This window comes from Nothoprocta perdicaria, unplaced genomic scaffold (genome assembly GCF_003342845.1).
Source record: "Nothoprocta perdicaria isolate Ctin4 unplaced genomic scaffold, notPer1 scaffold_217, whole genome shotgun sequence".
Taxonomy (NCBI): Eukaryota; Metazoa; Chordata; class Aves; order Tinamiformes; family Tinamidae; genus Nothoprocta; species Nothoprocta perdicaria.
The window spans coordinates 571,392-587,668 of NW_020455390.1; the positions used below are offsets into that span (position 1 = coordinate 571,392).

The following is a 16,277-nucleotide window of genomic DNA, read 5'->3' on the forward strand; positions in this document are numbered from 1 at the left end:
GGGTTTGCGTCTCCGAGCTGACACGTAACCCCCTGATTCATCTCGACAGGCTGCCTTGGAGAGCAGCTCGTGGGCCAAGWGGCTCCCACTGTGGCCTCGCTTGGGTTTAATTACAGAAAAAATTGCTTTGAACGTTCGCGAATGGAAAATGTTGGTTAAAGGAGCTGTTCAAATGAACATCTTTGGAAAATTAAAATAACTAGGTTGACATGGGAACACTTGCATGGAGCGAAGTAGTCCTGAGGTTTCAACCTTCCTTCCCATCCGTTACGCTCCCGAGAAGCTTTTTAAATGTTTAGATTTAATTAGTTTTGCCGCCTGGGTGCGAGGGAGGGGGTTCTGAGGAAAAGTCTGAGCCATAAGCTGAATTACATTAAAGAATGTGGAAAGTAAGTAATGAGAATGGCCAAGAAGCGTTGCTGCCCATTACGGAGCTCTCTGCGCCCTTGGCTTCCAGTGCGGACAGTGTTCATCTGGCAAGGCAGCAAATTCCCAATTTCCTGCTGACAGAAGAAAAAATACGAAATGTTGCCGTAGGCAACTTGCCATCGCCCATTATTTCTTATGAAACATGTTTTTGCAGTTTGGTTTTTGAGTCATCCTGTTTTTGAAGAGCTTGGCGGGTGTGTCGGGGCAGCGGGACCTGCGAAGCTCCCCGGCTCATGGGCAAGTCGACAAGGAGCTTGGCTGGCCTTTATTTCTCGTCTATCTCTTGCCTTCACCTTGTAAWTCGTTTGCCTTAGGGGTGTGTTATAAATCCCCTATAGCAGGTGTCTCGTATTAAACTAAAGAAGAATGGGGTTTTATTTCGTTTTACTCGSTAGTTTGTGCTTTGTACCTTAATTTTGCAGCCTGACCTGAAGGCTCTTTGTGAGGCTACCATGATGCTCTAGTCATCTTGATGTATATAGAGGTGACTATATACCTATATAATAGAGGTGTGTATATATATTATATATATAATGTGTAAATGATGAAACCTACCTCACTCCCAGACTGCTAAAACACCAAAACTCTCTGGTTCCTCATCTCTTCATAACTATATGCATAACACTGCACATTTAAATTACACTCTGGAAGTTTGTCTTGAGGGTACAGCTGAAAGTTAAGTATTGGCACATCCAAATCCTGCAGTATTTGTACAGAACTTGCTGAGCTTTAACATTAAGGCCAGGGCTGGGGCTGTGATTTCCTTGGTGCCTCTTGCCCCCAGACTTGGCCAAGCTGCAGTTGCAGCTTTTTAGGATGTGGGATAAATTGATGATTTTTGTGATTTGTGAGCTGATGACTAGCGAGGCTCTATCGATAGGATGGTCATTTGCCTGACTCTGTCATATGGAGAAACTGTAGCGTAGATAAACCTGAATAAAGGCACCTTTACAAGGTGGGGTAAAGTAATTAAGTACTTCCAATGCTCTTGTCCAATATTTTTAAAGGAAGCTTTGTCTAGCTGTAAATTTACACTTCTCGTGACAGGTGCACGCATAGGTAACAAATAAAAATGTTTTTTTTTCTGAAAACAGCCTTGAAAATACAGCAGTGCCGCAGCAAGGCGCACCATCTGGCCGAGGGAGCCGGGCAGGGGATCGGCAGCTGCAAGCTGAAGGAGACGGATGGGGCTGGAGGTTTTTGTTTTCACAGAAAAGGGCACAGATTGCACAGGGCAGCCCCGGCGGGATCAGCGAGCCCGGAATATGCGTGGGTCTGTCTCAGCAAAACGGCACGTGCACATTTCCCCCAGGTGGATTCTGTCCAGGCTTTCCCTGTAATAGATGGTAAATACTCCGTGTTAAGCGAATGGAAGCAGGTTTTTTGGAGGGACTTGGCTGTGGTTGCTGAACCACCACCAAACCCTCTGCCACAAGAACAGAACTCGGCACGCAGTTTAAAAACAACACTCATTGAGAGAAACTAAATGTAATTAGGGAAACGTTGCTTCTGTTGCTACGGGACCCTGTAACAACAGCATTAAAGAAGTGCCTGTTATATCTATACATATATATTTATGTAGAGCCTAGAGGTTTCAACTCAGACGTAGTAGGTGCTGGATAGATGTGGGACAAAGAGACAGTCSTTGGCCATAAGCAGGGCTATATGTAGATATAGCAGGGGATGAGGTGGAAATGCTGACCTGAACGACGGGGAGCAACCAAGAGCAGCAGTGATGTTTGTAGGTGCTGGCAGGGAGGTGCTGCAAGGGGTGTCACAAGCAGCCACGATGGTCACCCCGTGCGCTTTGGTTTGGGGCAGCTGGTGGTGCTTTAGGTTTCCCTGCTCCAGATGATGCTGCAGTCTCCCTGCGAGGCATTGATTTTGCCTGTGGATACACGATGTATTGCTGCCATCAGCTCAAGAGGGATCACTCAGCGTAGGACCTCCTCGATCAGGTCGGCGAGGGGAAGGAGGAGGTGTCTCCTGAGGTTTAYTAAGAAAATTGAGTGGAGTCATTAAACTGATGAGCAGCCTTCTCTAACGTGGCCATGTAAGTTCTTAATCAGCAGCTACGTGAGCTCCCGTGCGAGGCTGCGGCGCTGAGTAGGAAGAGCAGGTTTAGGAGATCCCACAAGAAGGTTTTGGATCCCTTGGAAGCTGGGCCGGGCTCTCTGCTCTAGGGGACTTTTAGGGGACTTCGAGGGGTCTCTGCTCTTGGCTGCTGCCGCAGAGGGGCTCCCTGTTTGGGTTTGCCCATGTCCATCTGCGCTTTTTATCCACACGGAGGGATGGAGTCTCCGGCTGTGAATCCCTGGGGCCTTCCTGCGTGGCAGGAACCGCAGGCCCCACTTGTCGGCAGGTGATTAATAACATTGGCACTGAGAGTTTGCCATCCACGCGAGCCACGTGCACATCTTCTGGGGTATTCCCGCAGATGAGGCTCGTTCCGTTTGCAGGATTTCGGTTTTTGAGGATTGCTAGTCCGCGGCAATGGGGTGGTCGAGATGCCGGGGTTCTGCAGGCCGTGGCTCCTTGCTGGAGCGTGTCCGTGTGGCCAAGGGCTCGGAGCTGCCTCGCTGATCCTCCCCTCCCAGGAACAGAGGCTGCCGCTCAAGACGAGGGCGAGGAGGGTCAAACTTATGGGAAACTTGTCATTTTTGATACAAGGGCACTAGGCAGATCTTCTTAACCCATTCAGTCAGCTTGTGGAAAGTCTGGGATGAAGGAACTGTTAGTTTTTTGAAAGAGACCTGCTTTGAATTTCGGCTCTGGACAAATTCATGTTCCTTTCCTAAACAGCCTCTGCCAGCTGGCTGCTGGCATTGTGCCCTTGGAGACCTCCACAGATGGTTTTGATTAATAATTTGAAGCTGACTCTGCCTTTTGGAGGTGCAAGTTGACATGCAATAGCACAAAGAATAAACAAGAACAAAACTGAAGTTACTGTCGGGCCTCTTGAAGGGCCGTGAGGCGAGACCTCAGGTGCCTGTGTCGCTCACGAGAGCGATACACGTAAGTAAATGGTCTCGATTTCTCATCTGTGAACAAATTCCCAGGCAAAACCTTGGCTCCCAGGCAAAGTGTCATCCTCCAAAAGGCTGGAGATGGCTTGTCAGCCGTACGGTCTCTAACGCGTTCCCCCTACTGAGACTTGCAGCCTGCAGCCTGTTTCTTCGGGGCTGGCTTGCTTGAAATGCTCTCGTCTTCCCCACCGAGCTGCCCTCGGGCAAGCCGCGCGTTGCGGCGTGTGGGAACTGCAGCGCTGGGACTTCATGGGATGTTTTGTTAGTTCCAGTGTTTGTGTGTGTTGGATCGCCTAGGAAACCATCATAATCTTGTGAAAATAACGATTTAATCTCTCCGTGGGGTTGGGGCTGGTTCAGAAAGCCGGGCGCGCGCTGGCTGCTCTTGGAGCACATGAATTGGGATGGAGCTGCTTTGTGGCCAGGATCACGCCCAGGCCTTGGGGACCTTCTGGGTTAGCTCTTCCATGCGGGATCAACGTGATGGTTGGTGGGATGACAGGGATGTAAAGGGGACTGAGGAGGCGCCAGTTGATKGGAAAACACAGAGCATTTCCCCACCTGCACAAACCATCATTGTATCTATCATAGCAAAGCAATTGTTATAATATTGCTATAAAATGGTACCTGCTTTCCAGGAAGGTCTTTGCTCTAGCACGTATCTCCTTCTCCACAAAACTGCGCCCTGATCAGTGTTGGTGTGAAGGGTTTCATCACACGTTGCCCACAAGRCCAGGACCTCATACCTGTCTGGTATCCCTCTCTCGGTCCCAGCTTTCCATTCTGGGTTGTGTCAGGTCGTTTGCRCATTTATAGTGAAGAAATAAAAGCCAAAGCACTGACCTCCGTTGACATCCAGCTGCTCCTTCAAATAAATCTACTCTTTCTTCTCTTTTCTGCTTCTTAATTTGCACTTTAAAGAAGAGCCTCGCTTGGAAGACTACTGGGTTGCTGATGGAATAAAATCTGTCACAGTTTGATAGATAATCAACAAAGTTTGTCCATGAAACATTTTCTAAGATAAACAAGATCAAAGCATTGTTGGATGTGGACACCAACAGACTAGGCTTTGATAAGTTAATCTACCAAACTGCCAATTTTAAGGCATTTCATTTGTTACTTCTACATATTTGGGGCCAGACTTTTATAGTTTTTTAATCACTTAAAAATGGAAGCAATTTCTGCCTGAGGAATGTGCTGCAGGTTGAGTGGTGCTGGCTTGCTCTTCCTTTGCATATTTGAAATAACAATATGTTGTTTCTTTCTTAGAGAATTAAGCCTTATGCCCAGGATGATTACTCCAGACAGGGAAACACACACACAAGCAGTACGGTATATGTGTGTTCAATAGAAAAAGAGGTGCTGTATTTTGGCAAGTTCTTATACTTTTCTGCTCCTAGGGCAGTACCCGGCCCAAGCAGCTAAATCCTGCCTTTTTTTCTCTCATTTTACTTCAGCTTCTCTCCTGTTGCCCTCAGTGCATCTCATCCTCCCTCCCTACTCACGCTCCCATCTGCCTCTCCCATCTCATTCCGGCTTCCTTTCTTATTTCTAGCCTTGGAGCAAAACCATGGCCTTCATCCCGTTTTCTCYTTTTCTGCCTAAAAAAGCCTCTTGGCCCTGCCTCTGCCAATGCACCATTTCTTGCAGATTTGGGGGCATCCAGTTGTCTGCTGCTAAAGAAAATAGTAATAAATCTAGCAGTGATAGCCTGGACGCATCTCCTGCTTGGGAATGTTTAAAAAAGCTCTTCTGGGAAAGGGAGGGTGTCTTCAAGTGGCAGGGAGTTTTCTTTGCTTTTAGATAAACTAATACAGAATAAGCTCTCTCATGTCTCTTTTATTGTCTTTGTTTGCTCGGCTGAAATTAATTCAGCGTGTTTTTAGGCCAAGAGAGGTTAACCGAGCCCCACCAGAAGTCAACAGCAGATTGGGTAGGAGATGCATTTTTTTGCTTCCAGTAATGCAAACCCTTGAAGGARCCGGAGGAGCAGCCTTCGGGGGGGATTTTCGTCTGTTCCCGGTGGAAGGGAGGCTCGGAAGGATTGCTAACCTTGGGGCAGAGAGCCTGGGAGAGGCAGCGAGCGGACACATGTCCCGCTGCTCAGCTGCCCCTTCCCGTTAGCCGCGAGCAGCAGCAAACTGCTCTTTCCTCCTCTGCTGACAAGTGCTTTATTGCAGGCTGCTTTCCCATGCACAAAGATTTGGGAGCGAGTGTTTTTGCCATTGGCAGTGCCGGCCTTTTCCCGGCACGCTCCTGCTGATTAATGCGCTTGCCCTTTCTGTGCCGAGCAGGTGCTGCCTTTGCAAGGTGCTGTGAACTGCCACCCCCAACCGTGTCCCTGCCTGGGCTCACCACTCCACTAGCTGCTCCTGCAATGTACAGCACTGCTTTGCTGCCCTGCACCTATAGCAGACGTGGGGCTATGGATTCAGGTGTGGAGCAAATTGAGAGGACAGGATGATTTGTGCATTCTGCTGATCGTGGATCTATAACCAATTGTCATAGGGCACTCTGGTATCTGTTTTTTCTCGCTTTATGAAAGCCRCCAATTACCTCTGAGCCGCGCAGGCTCCCTTATCTCTCCTGCTAGCAGCTGAAGAGCTTTTTCCCCCGATTGCTGAGATGTGACACACAGGAACGCGGCACAGACAACCCTGCCAAGCCRCAGGGCTGCCGACACGTCCCTTCGTGCTGGGCAAAGGAAAAGCAGCAGGAAAATACACACACGGGCCCCAGTCCTAAAAGTGGTGCAGAAAAGGGTGCTGGCCACGTGCAGGCAGGGCCGGAGAGGTTGGGAAAATGTTGCCACCAGACTGGTGCTTATGGGCAAACCCATCCCTGGCAGTGCCTGGAGCAGCAGTGCGGCGGCTGCCTGACTTGGTGCGACCGGCCCGTTGTGCTGCTGAATTCTAATAATCGATTGCTAATCATTAACACCAAGAGAAAAACCTATTAAAAACATGAATACCGGTGTCGAAAGTCATGTTGCGTGTGCAGTGTTTAAATCCATGGCTTTCTCTTATCAAAGAAGCACGATGAARTAATCAGAAAATTCAGCATTGCGGTGAATTGATAGTTTTCATACACAAGCAAGTGGCAATCCTGAAGACTGACTAGAAGCCAATATATTTGGTGCCTGCGGAATTTTTATTTGCTTTTTGGTGTGGAAAGTCAGCGTCATCTAATTTTGCTGCCATTTTGTGCCATTTCATGTTTGCTGAAACCAGCTCTTTCCAGTATCTTTCTCTTTCCCCTGGGATAGTCCAGAATTAAAACCCTAAAACATGCGTATATTTAAGTAAAAGCAATTACTGATTTGATTTGTTTATGGCTAACATCTGCAATGCTCGATAACCTCCCTAAATTATCCCCGATTCAGTTTTTATGTGGTGTGAAATTATTGGAGAATCAAATCCTCCACAGCAGCAGGTGACTCAAAATTGCAGTGGACCTTCTGGACCTAGATTTCCACTACATGTTCTTCATCCATTTGCCACAGATTTCTTTTGGAGAAGCTGGTTTTTGGGGGGATAAAAAGCGGAAAATGGTGCAAGCTGCAGTAATTCCTCATTGTTGTGGTACCTGCTGCAATAGAGGGTATGAGGATGATGCTGATTGGCGTTGCTCGGAGTGGTTGAAGCCTCTATCTTCATCAGATCTAAGGGTTGTGGTTAATGTTGAACATCATGGCAAAGAGCCTTTGCTTCTGCCACGCTGACAGGTTGGGTTTTCTGTGGTTCTGGCTGTAAAACAGACATTACCCGACACACTGGCATTGGGCACAACGAGTTTGGTGGTTTATTGTCATGCTGCAAAGTGGCCTTGGCAGCCAGGCTGGCTGGAAACGGCCTCGTCAGCAGAACGGTTGGTTCTGCTTTGGCATCTCGCGGGCTCGTGGTCCTGTGGGTCCTGGGACGGTTGGACCAGCATATCTAGCACGGAGGTTTTCCACGTCCCAGCCCGGCCTCTGTGCCCAGGGAGCTGCCATGTGGAGGAGTGGCAGGATCTGCTGCTTCATGGGGCCTCCGTAGCACTTTCTGAGCAGAAAAAAAAAGCAGATTTGTGCATCTTATAACAGCTGGATTCATGCATCTTATAACAGCTAGGGGTTGTGGCAACCTGTTGTGTTGTGCGCTCCTACTTGTGCAATAAGTAGTGGCTTTTGTAAATGGTGACATACAGTTACTCTTAACAGCCTCTGAATTGCTGAGGAAAAGTAATTGAAGTCAAACATGAAAATACAGGGCAGATGCAAACCCTGCTTCAGAAAGCAATTCAGCGTATGCAGTTGATCTTGTTCGAACGCCCTGTGTTACAGGGTGTTTTATTTTCAACTTTGTGAGTGGGTTTTTGTGGTGCCGTGTTGACACCAAGCGAAGCGCTGAGCAGAGGAAGCCCAGGTACACAAGACCCAGCCACAAAGACTAGGAAAGCGCAGATCTAAACCAGGTAAGCTCGCTCTAGGGCACGGAAGGACTTGACCACATTTGAGAGGAGAGCTGGTTGAAGACCAGGATTGGTGGCATTATCCCCCCAAGTCTTCTGCTGTGGAGGTAGCTCAGAAATCGACTCAAGTCCCATCCAAAGCCAGGTGGAGCTCAGTGCTCTTGGGAGACCCTAGTGCTGTGGTTGCAGCCCTGCTGGTTTTGCAGCTAATTGTCCCCCAGCTAATGAACGTCAAATATCGTCGCCTGCAACAGCCACCCCTCAGCATCGTGCTTTAAGTGCCAGCTCGGGCAAGCCTTTCCAGCAGCCTCTTCTAAAAGGATTAGGAAAAAGTGCTTATTAGATCACGCCAAAACGATAGAAATGCCACGGGCTCAACATGTTAATTAGACTTATGTAGAGCTCTCAGTGATGCAGCTGGGAGTCAAGGTGCAAAGAGCAGCCTTTGCTTTGATAGTGAGCGTCAAATTTACCTGGCTCGCGCTCGTGGGGTTGGTCTGGGTGGCGTGGGAGCCAGGACCCAAATTGTGGGGCTGGGGGCTGTGCCCCACATTGGACCCTGATGCCTCGTCCTCCTGCTGATGGTTTTTCAGGCAAATGCAGGGACTTTTCTTCTCTGCTGCTTGAATTCAAGGAGCTTCCCCGTGCAGTTTGCGGAATTAGAAATTGCCAGTGAGGATGTAATAATTCCTGCCCAAGGGCTGGACATGAAGAAACAGTGCTGCTTTATTTTAAAAAAGGAAAAAAAAAGAAAGGGTCATCACAATTGTGGTGTCCTTTGATATTGCTGCAGATGATTTCACTCTAAGGCAGTCCTCTAAGGAAAGCACTTCTGCTTTCATTGCGGATGAATTGGTACAACAGTTCCTGGGGCCATCTACTCAAGAGATCCCTAATAAATAATAATCCGCAATAAAAAGTTGCAGCTATTTGGCTTCTCTTTCTTGTTCTGACTCATTTTAGCTTCTGGACATGCAGGTCCATTCTGCCAATGTTTTAGGACCCTTTTTTATATTATTCTTTTTTACTGTACAGTGCAAGTTTTCCTGTGAGCACCAGAACTAATAAAGTCTGTTTTTCCAGGGGGTTGTATTTCACACACAAGCGACTTTCATCTTAAAGGAGGTACAGGATCCCACTGAAGCTTTTGCAATACTTGGGTCGAATCTGTGGTTGCTCTGAACCCGTATGGAGCATCCTAAGGGGGTTAAAAGGCAAGTTGTCAAACGATGCCCACCRCCAAGTGTGGAAATGTGATGGTTCCCCATAACAGAAAGCTCTTAACTGGGCTCTGCTCAAATTATCTCACTATATATTGCCTGAAGCCAGCAAATTGAGCTGGATTTCTCACTTTCCTGGCCCGTTGATGCCAGACATCCTTATAGATCGACATATATATTGTGGGAGGTATAGGTGTATGCACCTGCATTCATGTATATGCAGAGGAGACTTTCAGGTCTTCTGTGCTCCTCTTCTTTCTAATCTCTCTTCTGCATCTATTCCAGTCCTTTGCATCCAGGGCATTTTGTGAAAGGGATAGGGTGTTTTGTAACTTTTCTCTTTGAAATATTTCTTCTTTTTTATTTTAAATCATCTTCCAGGCCCAGGCTTCCCCTGATTGCCCCCAAGAGCTCTTGCTTAAAGAACTGTCGAGTGACTGTGACTTCTTCCCTGTCTCTATAGTGTCTCTTCTCTGCTCTTCACTCTCTGTATTGAACATGAGTTAAATTAACGTCAAATGCGTTAATTTATCTCACTGGCTAATGAGGATATCAACCTAAGGCCACAGGAGAGCATTTGGAAGAGGTCTGAATTTATTATTCACATCCAATTCACTGCTGCAATGTAGAAGGGATGAAAATCTGAAAGGCCAAAAAAAGGAAAGAAAAAAAAATGAGTTTTAAGCTAGGGAAAGTGGATCAAGAACCTGCTTTTAACAAGTATCCCTTCTTCCAATCCTTAAAGCCTGGATCTGAGCCGGGGATGCTTCAAAGGCAGTAGAAACACCGGCTTTGGCAGGAGGAGAGGACCAGGTCTAACATCTTAGGGTGGRCAGAGGCCTTTTTTAGTGATTTTACACGCCTTTTTTTAAAAGGAGTGTCTGTAGTTTCCTTTTTTCTCCCCTTTTTTAAGCAGAACAGCAGTCAGGCTGTGCTTAGGAGGCCAGTTCTCAGCTAGTGTTTTCTGACGTGCGTTTTGGTGGGCGTTTTGCACACCTGGTGACAGCCCGTGGAGGCCACGGGCATTTTTGGGCCCTCACGTGTCCCACGGGGAGTCGGGGCAAGCGCAAGGCCCTGGGCAGATCCCGTCCCAGTTTTGGACATAACAAAAGGTGGTTTGTGCTCAAGGCATATAAATCATAAATCCCCATATTATACATGCACCCAAAGGTGGAATTAGGATGGGAGCCCCAAGACATCTCTCAGCTTCTCCCACACTCTTTGCTAACTCTTCAAAAGTCCAGTTCCTCCCAGCGAGGCTCAAATGAGGTTTAATGGTCATAGATCCAAGGGATCTGGTGGGTTGTACRTGAAGCTACACAGTCAGGAGAGCTGTTGTCTCTCCTCTGCAAACAACCGTGTCAGGGAGCAGCCAAGGGTGGTGATTCTCCAAGMGGTGGTTGAGGCCAAGCAGTTTCTCCCAGCAGTTTTCCAAAGCAAATAGTTTTCTGCAGAGCATTTTCCATGCTGGTCACAGTCCTCATGTGATTTTTTCCTTCAAGGGCTTCTCCACGACTAATAAWTCAGTCCGTTAATCTGTGACATGTGGGAATATTCCCCAAACGAGCACAAATATGTTTTGGATCCCGTTTATACTCGTTAGGAAAACGATTCGGACATAAGTGGGAAAGGCCTGAACGCTGGGCAAAGTTTTCTACCTTTTGTGAATCTCAGTGAAATGCAGAAAAATCAGGCAATTGTAGTTCAGTGGGAGCACAGTTATCTTTTTAGATGCCCGCTGGTTGTGGCAGCTCCATGTGTTGTTTAGACCAGATTTGAGCTGGTCTATGATCTACATTTAATTTTTTTTCATTCAGTAAGAACGGGTGGAACGTTAGGGGCAGTTGGATGACTTTAATGCGGGGGAAAATAAACGTGGCTGCTGTAATATCAATCATATCTGCCAAGGAACTTGAGTTCTTCCTTAAGAACTGCTAGAATTCATCTCTTTTTAATCAGAGACCTAACATTTGGGAAGAGGACACGTTGCCCTTCCTCTGGTGGAAAAGATGCTGTGTGTTTATGTCTGCCGTAATCCTCTGCATGGCAGGGCTGAGGGAACATGGTGTTTCTCCTTCCAACATTTCCTGATGTTTTGAAGGCTTGTTGTGAGGTCTTCATAATGTTTCAGATAGCTGGATATATTACATCTGTATTTCAGCTATATTAAAGTACCAACTGATAGTGATTTACACATTATAAATAACATTAAAATAATAAACATGCRTGTTATTGGATATGCATATATTCTTAGCACTCCTAACTGTTTCTAGCTACATATGGTTCATATATATATATTTGTCTGTGTTCAGTTGTCTGTTAACAATGTGTCTTCTCTCAGTTTTGCCTATTTTGCCATTTTATACTGGTTCTGTAGATGGGATTGTCATAAACAAGTAAATTTTCCGAAGGGACAAGATGCCTTTCTGATAGCATTGAAAGAGAAAAGCCTAGAGATTAAGTGGTTTGTGTAGATAAACTTCTGCAGTAATAACATGGGAACTTTGCTCTCCGACACATTATCCCACAGCTGGTAAATTCTATCCTCCTGGTTCCGCTGGGAAAGCTCATGTGTCTTAAATATCCAAGATATTTAGATGTCCAAAGACCAGGTGTCTTAGATACTCTATACTGCAAAAATGCAGTGGCAAGCACGGATTTAAATGATCTCATTAACCCAACAATAAATAGTTTGTCTAGGGGCCATTCTGTGGAGAGCAACAGAAATGAAAARGATAAATATCCAAAGTGAATTCTGGCCCTGCAGCAAAAGCCTACAGCTTTTGAAAGCTTCCTATGTAAAGAGTGGTGATCTCGAGAAAAATGTGCAGTGAGGACACTTAGCTGCGTAAGCCTCTCTGCAAGTGGGGACGTGTGGCGACGTGTCCCTTACTTACAGGGGTGACACCTCCCTGCCGTGTGTCCCTTACCTGCAATCCCAAGGTTACCTTGGCCGGGTCCCTCATCTGCAATTGTGAGATTTACAACCGGTTGTTTGTTTTTTGCCAGGGGCAGAGGCACACTTTTCTTTCTGGAGTGAAAGATTCCTCTGCCACATAGATATATACTGCGCGTTTACCCAGCACATGCATCACGCTTTTTAGCATGATCATCACTTCCAGCAACCCTCAGTGTTGTACAATGCTGCTGAGTTTATTTTATGGTTACAGAGCCCTGCAGATGTTGTTGAGTAACCCTGGAAGGGCACGGGCAGTGCTCACGATCATTCTTGCACCCTTCTTGTTCCCGTCAGGGTGTCCATGGTGCTTGTCAACTTGCCCTAAAATGCAGGCAGGCGTAGAGGAAAAAACTGATCTCACGTAATTCCGTTATCCGAAAGCTCCCCTGGATGGAGACGAGGTCCAGGGTGAGGCTTTGATGGATCCCACGTGCCCTTCCCAGTCCTCCTCTCCTAAAGGGGTTGCTGTGAAACCAGCGGGACTGGAGCCCACTGGGACAACTCATTTCTGCCAGAGGAGCACAGACCTATTTGCAGGGAGTCCTGATTAAAATCCCTTGCAGGTTCCGAGCTGCTCTCCCAAACACGCAGCATTGGCACTGGATGGAGCTGTGGACCAGACAGGTTTGGTCTGAGCCTGCACTGCTCAATATGTGAATATTTGGTGTATCCAGAAAGGACAGAAGTTGGCAAATGTGGACCCGGGTGCCCCTTCCTGCCTGGCTGTTCCAGCCCTTGGAGCGCACGTGAGCGCTCAGCACTCGGGTCCAGCTCCCTAAAAAGGGAATTAAAGGTCTGAACAATGGAGGAACTGGACAGGCAAATGGTTGGGATGCCAGCTGCAGAATAGCTAGTGGCATTCCATATCCCAGGATCGTGGAGGGTGTTGGCTGGCGCCGGGGATCGCTTTCCGAACAGGTGCTCGCCACTTGCCCCTGGCTGATTTTCCACCCGGGAATGCAAGGATGCACCCGCACCTGTCCCGCTGCAGCGCCRGCACGGGCCTGGCCTGAAACTTTGCAGAACTGCTGCATTAAATTGAATCCAGGGAGTGTTTATCCGCTCTGGGGGACACCAGGAGCCACTGAGTGCGTAGAAATGACCGTGTTTGTGACACCCAGATCCGTCACCGCTGCGCCAGGCACCTTTCCTGCACGCTGTGGGGACAACAGCATGTCCATGGTTTGCTCCTGCTCGAGAAGGGTCAGCTCTTGTCCCCAAGCTTATGCTATAGGATAGGAAAATGTTATCCTAATTTGGGCAGGAGAAGAGCAGCTTTTCTATTAAGTGCCTGGGGTTGCTGTCTCCCTCTTTGCCTCTCAGTTAGGGCTCCCATATTCCTGATCAGGTTTTCAGGCCACAGCTGCCTTCTTTTGCAGAAAAAAAAAGGTCTTTATTTTCTCAAAGGCTCCTTTTTTTTTCCTCATGACAAAAGAAACAAGCTGCCTACTGTATATCACAGTCTAAAAACAGTTTAAGCTAAGCCATTTTCAGCTCTTACCCAAAGCTAGCTATTCTAGAAAATAGGTCAAATCCTATATAGCTACCTGCCTTCACCACTCTTTGTGTGGTGACTGTTTTATCAATTAATCTCGTTTTAAGAGACTTCACAGGCATTTGCATCAATGCCTTGAGTAGTTAATTAAGCTGAAGAAGATGGAAACGAGTAGAAGAATTGGAAGATGAGATTTGGCAAAGGGGAGGTAGCAACGTGCTRTGTTGAAGGAAGAGCTGTTGGGTTGGAGGGAGATCCTGGTGGTGGTTCTAAGGTGGCACAAATGCTAAGAGATGTGGTCATGAAAGTCGCTGGTGACACAAAGCTGGAGAAGATATCGCTGCTGAAGAGGGTGGCAGGTAACCATGAAGGCTGCAGTAGCAGAAAAAGGATGAAATTCGGTGTTTCTTAACCATACATCTGGGGACTCATTGGTTGGGAGGAGTGAAGGAAGGTTTGGGATGTCTCGGTTGGAGACAGACGTCTGTGAAAGACTAACACGAGTCATTCCTTAAAAAAAAAGGGAAATGCAATCCTGGCAGTTAGTGCAGCTGTTATTTCCAGTGAAGAAAAAATGCAGTTCGCCCCTAAGGAATCCTGGAAGTCTGCAGTTGTTTTAGCTGAAGGTTTTGTYGTTCTTGCTGTCCTTTGGCCCCGTGTTGTCCAGGTCCAGGGTGCAATTCTGAGAGGGAAATGGTGAATGAGAGCAGTGCAGAATATACAGGGAGGGACTGTGTTGTGCAGAGCGGGCCTGGGCTGCGGGAAGACGGACAACAGAACCGCTACAAAAAGCTGTTTCGGAGAGTTGGAAATGGTGAGGGGACGGATAGGGCCAAAGGAAAAGGCCACCATCCTCCTTGCCTCCGTGCAGAGCTGCTCGCGAGGGGAAGCGGGGCCCTTGGGCTGCGGTTCCCTCCTCGACGGCGCCCATCGGAGGTGCAGGCCACAGCCCCACGGCACTGCCGGCCCCCCAGCCTGGGCACGCTTTAATTAATAATGAGTTAAATTAGTAATGAGTAATAACAACTTGATAAATAAAATATCACCCTCCTTGCCCAAGTGAAGAAAACAGAGAGGAACAGCATTAGGTTGGGGTTTTAATGGCTTAAATTTATTGCTGAAATGCTCTCTTCTAATATCAGCCTGCCAGGAGAGCATGGAAACCAACAGGAGAAGCAAATSAGCACTGGGATGAGCAGTGTATTAAATGGGAATGCGGCCCAAAAACGCGTGTCTCCCTGCTCCCCTGTGCATGGGGGCTCCATAGGCTCCAGCAAATGTCCCTGGGCTGGTTTTTTCCCTGCTTTTACTGGTATGCAGGACAACTTAGTGYCCTCTCACTGGGTGTCCGCTGCCCAGTATTCTGGGTTTCGCTGGGCCTCCCTTGGGAGCTATGAGCCCTGGGTGCACGGTGGGCTTGCATATAGTGATATTCATATTAGCAATATTCAGATCTAATAGGATTCAGTCACATTGCCTCAATTCTGACTTTTTTTTTAGTATGTTTTTGAAATTCATGGGGTTTTGAAGAAAGCCACACCTGCCATGTGCCCCGATGAGGAGCCGTTTGGATGCTCTTCTCTCAATGACCCCTTCATCCTCCCTACACCCGTGGCCCCCCTGTCATGCTGATAGCTGAGACAACCCCAGTGTGCCCCAGCTGTTGAGTGAGCAAATGGTATCAAAGAGCTCGGAAAAAAAAAAAATACTTTGTGCTGGGAGATGGGGAGGAAGGCTAAAAAACTTGCTGTCTTTTCAGGGAGAAACTACCAGCGCCTGCCTCGCTGTTCACAGCTTCCCAGTTTGAATCCAGAGCTGTGAAAATGTCGAAGCTGTGAAAATATGAGCTGTGAGCCCTGGGGAGCTGTGAGCTGGGGAATGGTGGGGATGTGCGAGCTCCCCGAGCTGCAGGGCTTGCGGGTTCCTTCATTCCCTGGTGAGGGACCTTCCCGCTTCCTGCAAGAGCAGGAGAAGCAGCGGCCAAGGTCGCCGGCTTGGCTGCCTTGTAAAAACCTGCCTTTGGCTCGTAACTTCCTGGCCCTTTTATATTTGAGGCAGAAGTTTCTCGGCGCTGGCCTCTGTTAAAAGGGAGGTTTCATTTGAGCAGAGCTGGTTRAATTGCTTCTGAGCCTGGAAGTGAGAAGAAATCATAAAATAAAAAAAAAACCTCCCATTTTGGGACATTATGGGTTATTTGTTTGAGTGGTTAGGCAGCTGTAGGGTGAAAGGTGAAGTTTGGGGGAGAAATGGGCTGGTGTGAGCAGCGGAGCCCGTCACTGCCCAGGGAAAGGGAGCTTGATTTGCCTGAATTTCGGGCTGCAGAAGCSCCTGCCAGCCTTGGGCACCACTGGGCAGCCCGACCCCAGCTCGTCAGCTCCAAAGGACCCGGCAGAAAGAGCAGGAGCCCAGGCTTGGCTCAGCAGGAAAGGCTCTCTGCTAGGAAGTCTCTAATGTGAAACGTCTGAGGCCAGTGGGAGCTGAGAAAATACCTTTTTCGTCAGTAGAAGTCCAGAAAATGTATGACCAAATCTATATGCATCAGTTTCCAATCCTTTGACAGAAAGACATGTATCATACAAAGAATTAGTAGCCGGGAAACTGGTATGGCTCTTCTAACCTATGAGAGAAAACAGGACCTGTGCAAATGAGCTTTGTAGCTCTAAAGCTCTGAAGGCTGCATTTAACTATAGTCATTTCCA

General features: G+C 47.7%; 1 protein-coding gene across 1 annotated transcript in view; it reads left to right on the top strand.

Annotated features, from left to right (window-relative positions):
• GPC1 (glypican 1) overlaps positions 1–16,277 on the top strand; it is a 57,768-nt gene that overhangs the window by 23,566 nt on the left and 17,925 nt on the right. The window lies entirely within an intron of this gene.